Below are 6,422 nucleotides of genomic sequence, written 5' to 3'. Positions count from 1 at the left end.
GGCCCTGGGCTTCCTCGTCAGGTGCAGTTCCACACTTACCTTCGGCTCTCTCTAACTGAGCACGAGTCTGGCCCCATTGAGGGTTAGACAAAACCCCTCTCTCTAGGCTCTCCTGCCCCATATAATGGGTCGCTGGCCCCTTTCCCTCACGTGCCCACTCCCCGCCCCCACCACCACACACACACACACACCGGCCTCAAGAAACCAACCTGCATCCCCACCTGACCCAGGTTGTGTGAGGTCGGCACCGCGGTTGGCCCCCGCCCGTCCCAGCCTGCCCCAGTCCCACTCCTCCACTCCTCATTCTGCACTTCCCATGACCTTCATGCCTCCACAAGGGGCAGTAAACTTTTCCAGGACAAATAGCCCTAATTGTGAAGCAATCTGCAGGCCCGTGGAGCAGTGACGGGTGCCTGTGATTGTCACGGGGGCATTTATCACAAAATGAAAACAGGGCGTTACTCCAGGTCACCGGGCTCCTTTCCCAGGAAGCCCCGCCCGGCACAGCCTGTGCCCGGAAAGGATTCCACAGACACACAGTGAATGGCTGTGCTTTTAAACCGAGCAGGTGGTTTTATATATTTAACAGACATTTGTAAAAGCATGTATTTGCATTTATTATTTTTGTGTTTTATGATCACTTTTGAGTTACCAGGAATGGAACCCCCAAATTATAACCTGGTGCCCACAGGAGAGCAGCGTTTGGCTTGAAGGGCTGGACCTTGGAACCCACTTGGCCAGGGAGCTGAGGTTGCCCTTCCCGTATTCTGTCCCCTCCATCACTAGGACAACCATACCCCACAATAAGTGGTTAGGACACTGAGAAGAGCTGGGGGGGGGTGAAGCTCCCTGTTTGCCCCAGGGTCCTACCCCAGCTCTTGCCACCCTCTCCTGGCCTCCTGCTGGCACCAGGCAGGTGCCCTGGTGGGCCCAGGTGCTCTGATATTTCAGCCCTGATTGCACCACAGTCGTCCTGGGGCCCAGGTTTCAACAAGGAGATCCCCGGGCACAAAGCAGGGGAAAGACGGAAATGCCACCTCTAAGTGCCGCCTGAGCCCAACTGCAGCCTTGAGAGTGGAAGAGGCTGCAGGCACAGTGCCCGAGACCCATCTTGGAGGGACGAAGGCCAGTGCTGCTGGCTGGGGGCTCCCATCAGGGGACCTAGTCCCAAGATTCCATGGAAAGCTCCACCCATCCTACCCTTCCCGAGTGAGTCTCCGAGCCTGTAGGATAGAAGGTCAGAGCCCTGCTTCAGGGCTTGTGGGAAGGGTCAAACCAAATGAAACAGAACAGTGAAACAAAACTAGAACAGTCCACGGCATTTAGATGGGAATGATGAGGCAAAGGTGTGTGTGGCAAGGGTGGGCTTGGTGCTGGAGGGGGGGGCCCACTGCCTAGCGCACCCACCTATGAGGCCTGAAAGAGTCTTCCCCAATGAAATGAGATGAACAGTCCCCCAGGGCGAACATGTGACAAGTGCTTGAAATGGGAGGGGCCCTCAAGGAGCAGGAGTGGCCCCTACACTGGCTGCCTGGAGTGACCCGGGTCTTGGCAGGCACCCCTTCTGTCTGCAGGCGGTGTGAGCTGGGCAGGAGGAGAAGGGTGGGAGGCAACCTCGGGAACTTCCGCTGCCCTGGGGCCCCTCCTTGTGCACCTGTACCCACCAAGCTGCAGCTCTCCCTCTAAATGTGCTTTTAAAAAAATGCTGAAAGTCGCTCAAGAGTGCTAACTCTGAGCAACAGGGTTGCCCGTTCAATTCCCACATGGGCCTGTGCTGAGCTGCCGCTGAGCTGCCAACAGGTGGCAGGATGGCTCAAATAAATAAATAAATAAATAAATAAATAAATAAATAAATAAATAAGGTGCTGAAAGTGTCTTGGTTTGATTGTTAGCCTGTTTGGGGCCTCTTCGTGTCAAGGAGCTGCTTGAAGGCCCTCTGACACCCCTCTCCCAGGGCCTGCTCGAAAAGCAGGTGGCAGCATTTTCTGCAGTAATTCATGTGACTCGTGAAACAAGTTCTTGTCCGTTTTCTTCACTAGAGCAGTGCCCAGTACACTAAGGTATTAAATACTTGGTGGATAGATGGTGGATGGATGGATGGGAGGATGGATAAATGGATGATGGATGGATAATGGATGGATGAATGGGTAGGTGGGTAGGTGGGTGGGTGGGTGGGAGGATGGACGGATAGTGGGATGGATGGAAGGATAGAAGGAAAATGTGAGAAAGGCAACACTCATTAAGGTTAGTGATGGCACATGCTTCTCCCTGGTCTGTTTCAATAACAATAATGACATTTATTGAGCGAAACACTTTGAAGTGTTTTCTTATATTACTCGTTTTCTTATATTACTCATTTATTCTCCTAACATCCCTATGGGACAGGTACTGTGGCTTGAAGAATAAGGAAACTGAGACACAGAGAGGCAAGCAAGTTCCCTGAGGTCACACCTGGGATGAGAACCAAAGTCAGTTCGGTCTGTCCAAACCAGCCAGTCTCAGGAGGCTTGTGCAGGAGCAGGGGACTGAGCAGACCCGCCCACCTTGGGAGTTCACCTTGCCGAGGAACCAGCTGAGTGAGGGCGAAGGGAGTGGTGGCACAGCCACAGGACCTGTGTCAGGCGTCTCCCTTGCCACTGACTTGCTGGGTGAGTCTGGGCAGGATCTCTTTGCCCCTTAGGTTCTGCCCTCGTGAAAGACTGTGCCAGAACTCCATGACTCTGAGGTCCCTCCAAGTCGAAAAGTGCTGTGACTCCCCATCCCTGCCTCGTTTGGAGGCTGTGCTTGGAGAAGCAGGGCCAGTCCCATCAGGAGGGCTGGGTGGCCACAGGGAGGGCTGCGCCCTGGGACCAGCCAGTAACTGGCCTCTCACACCTGCCCTCTGACTCACAGGGACCCGGGAGTAAGTGCCGGTCCACACCTTGGTTTCTCCCTTGGGCAACTGGTGTGATGGTGACCTCCCAGCCAATGTCACCAGGCTGTGTAGAGGAAACCACACACCTTCAGGAGGCTCGAAGGAGCCTTTGGAGACATGTGGGGCTGATGCTTCTGCCAGGGAAGAAACAGGGCTGTGGGGAACCGGACGGAGAGCCGCTTAAAGAGGGCGACGGGTGGCAGGGGTGCGCCCACCCTCTCTCCCTCCCTCCATCCTTCGCTCCCTTTACTCAACAGATATTTGTGGAGTTCTCACTTTGTACCAGGCCCAGTGCAAGTCACTGAGAATAGTAATAATAGCACAATGATATCAAAGACATTTACCGATGTCTGGGGAACGGCACGCGTTAGCTCATGTCGTCCTCAGAACGACCCTAAAAGGTGGGGATGGCTATCAGGTCCAATGGTGAACCCTGAGGCACAGAGTTAGACACCTTGCATGAGCAGGTGAAGCCAGGCTCCCTACCAGGTGGTCAGGCCCTGGGGGCTTCCACCCCTAATGGCTGGCATCTGCCCTAGCCAGGACCAATGACCCAAATGTGATGTTCTCAGCCAACAGTGGGTCCTTCACTCAAACACTTCACAGGTTGGGCCCTGATGCCCCGAGGGGAAGGGAACTGCTCAAGGCACCCCACTGTGATGGGACAGCTGGGTTGGGAACAGGGCATCTGTCCCTTTCTAGCGCTCCTTCCATCACATCACCCTAGTGTTCTGGGCACAAGGCCCCAGTGGGCAGGCACTGGAGCCCCGCAGCTGCTGACCCAGCCACCCAGCCAGGCCTCCCGGGCTGAGGCCAATCGGCCTTGCCCATGGCTGGTTCTGCAAGACTTTGGCGCTCCCCAGGAGCCATGGCAACCGGAGAAGAATATCTCCTCCTGCCTTGGTATCCCATTCAGAGTCCCCATTTTCGGTGGCCAGCCCTCGATCACTTGTGGCCTCTCTCCCCATGCAGTGCCAGGCCCCAGACATTCTGCCTCCTAAAGGCTCCCGTCCAGGCCCTCTGCGCTCTCTGCAGACCCCTTTTGTCAGCACGAGGCGCCAGCAGGGTCCTCCTGCTCCCACCCAGGGGCTTTCCCTCTCCTGTACCCATGCCCTGTGCTGCGTGCCTGACGTCACTGCAGGGGGACTGGGAACGGAGCCTGCCCTGGGGAGGGGGAGCGGGGGGCGCACCCCCTTCTTAGGCGCCACCCCAGCCAGACTAAGGCCCCAGCCGGAGCGGCGCCCCGGGAACCTGGGGTGTGCGGCCCTAGACCTGGAGTCAGGAGTCCTGCGTCAGTATCGCAGCCTGCTCAAGCCTCGCCATGGAGGTGGGCCAATCCTGCCGCGCCCCTTCCTGCCTCAGTTTCCCTCTCCGAAAACTGGGGAAGAAGGGGGTTGGCTCAGAAGGTCTTCGAGACTCCTAGCGACTCAACAAGAGCTGCACCAAGCTCGCTTTCTCCTAGGGCGCCCTCCTCGCTATCCCCCGGTTTCCAAGAGCTGGCAATAGCCAGGCCGCCAGCGAGGCCTCGGTGACAGCTCCGCAGGCCCACGAGTGGCTGCGAAAGACCGCAGCTGTGTCGTCCGTTTGCGCATGCGCCGGACGCGCGGCCAGCTGGGACTTGCAGTCCGTCGGTGCGGCGACTGGGGCGTGAAGGCGGAGCGCCGGCGTAGCGGCGCCTACACTTCCCAGGGTGCGCCCCGCCCGCAGCGCGGCAGGGGCGGAGAGGGGCGGGACAGCCGGGGGCGGGGCCGACGGGGGCGNAGGGCAGCTGGCTGGGGCGTTCACCGAACATTTATTCAGCACCTACTGTGTGCTGAGCCCAGTGTGAGGCCTGCAGTGGTCAGCGAAGGTGGGCAGCGTCTCTGTGTGGTGTTGAGGGACTGGTTCCCAAACTTGCTCAGGGTGAGTCCCCTGGGGTGTCCTGAAAGTTACAGATTCTGGACTGCAGGCCCACTGCCTCAGGATTCCCAGGGCAGGGCCCAGAAATCTGGACTTTTAACAAGTTCCCAAGTGGCCGTTGTCATCAGGCAATCTGAGCATCCCTGTCCCACATGGCGCTCCTGCCATCAAATATTCAAATAGGTGGGCAGAGTTATCCAGGGCCTGTGACAGACACTGCCTCCCTTGCCCCTCTGAAGACCCCTGGACCACCAGGGGTGGGGCTACCGCCTCCACCATTGGCTGTGTGACTACAGGCAAGTTCCTTAACCTCTCTGTGCCTCCCTTCCCTCGCCTTTGAAATCTAAGAACAGTGGATAACTTGGCCTACCTCATCAGTGTTTATGAGGAATAAAGGAGTTAGTAAATGTTGAGGGCTCAAAACAGTGTCCCCCCCACACACACCCCCGTGCACGCGCGCACACACGCACACACGCACCCACCCACACACAAACCAGACGTGTGTTATTAGGCACCCCGGTGATTCTGACTCAGCCACTTGAGGTGATTTGTACTGTGACGGGGGACGAGCTGGCTCGGCAGGGAGACGGGCAGGAGCTGCCCATTCAGTTCCCCTCACCCTGCGGGTGGCTGGATGAATGAATGAGTGAGGTACAAGGTGTCTGACACTTTTCTTTGCTTTGAATTATGAGAGCCTGGAGTAAGTCTCTGTACCGCCCTGCTGGCTGGTATCTGATAGCCGCTGGCTGTCACAGCTCCTGACACTGTCCCTCCTGTCCAGAGCCCTGGGCTTTCTTTCTGCAAACCCTCAAACACGAGCCTGGTGTGTGTTGCTGTCCTAGGGCCTCCGGCCTGCGAGTGTCACCAACCATCAGCGGCCCTCAGGCCACTGGTGTGGAGCTGAGACTCCTGAATTCATTTTCAACAATTGAAAGGGTAGAGATTTCACAGGTAAACCAGACATCTGGCTGTTCTGGAAAACCCAGGAAGCCTGGCCACGCCGGCAGCATTCCCACCAACCCGCTTGGCGGGATCTGAGGGTCTGCTGCCCCTTTGCAGGGGATGAGCTCCCCAACACTCGTGACCACACCGGGGGCGCCACCGGTTCACTGGTGGGTGCCCTTCAGGGGTCGAGCTGTGATCCTGCTTTCCTGGGCCTGGTGGGGTCCCAGTGGCCAAGCCCTGGCGCCCTGGAATTCCTGGAGGCCCCCGAGCTCTTGGAGAGCCGAGGATGAGCTGCAGGACCCCACCAGTGTCCAGAGGAGTGTGCCGGCCACTAGGCCAGGGAGGCCAGGCCTGGGGACTTGGAGGCGGTTAGGTCCTGGGCCATCTTCCTCGACGGGCCCTTGCCCAGGTTGAGGGCTTTCACGGGGCCGGGCATGTCACTCCAGCTTCCTCTGGACCCTTTGGTTTCAAGGGCTTCAACCATCCAGCCAGGTCTACAGCACAACCCTGTTTCCAGGTGTGGAGACCTGGGCCCTGAGGTGCTCAGTAACGTGGACAGAATCTTACCCTGGCAGTCCCCAGGCTCGGGTCCCACTGAGGGATTTGCCACCATCGAAATCTCTGAGTCTGGAAGCTCATTTGTGCTGGAGATTTGGTCCTCTGC

This window comes from Hipposideros armiger, unplaced genomic scaffold (assembly GCF_001890085.2).
Source record: "Hipposideros armiger isolate ML-2016 unplaced genomic scaffold, ASM189008v1 scaffold_677, whole genome shotgun sequence".
NCBI lineage: Eukaryota > Metazoa > Chordata > Mammalia > Chiroptera > Hipposideridae > Hipposideros > Hipposideros armiger.
The sequence above is the reverse complement of the archived record's forward strand: the minus strand, read 5'-3'. Positions refer to the sequence as shown.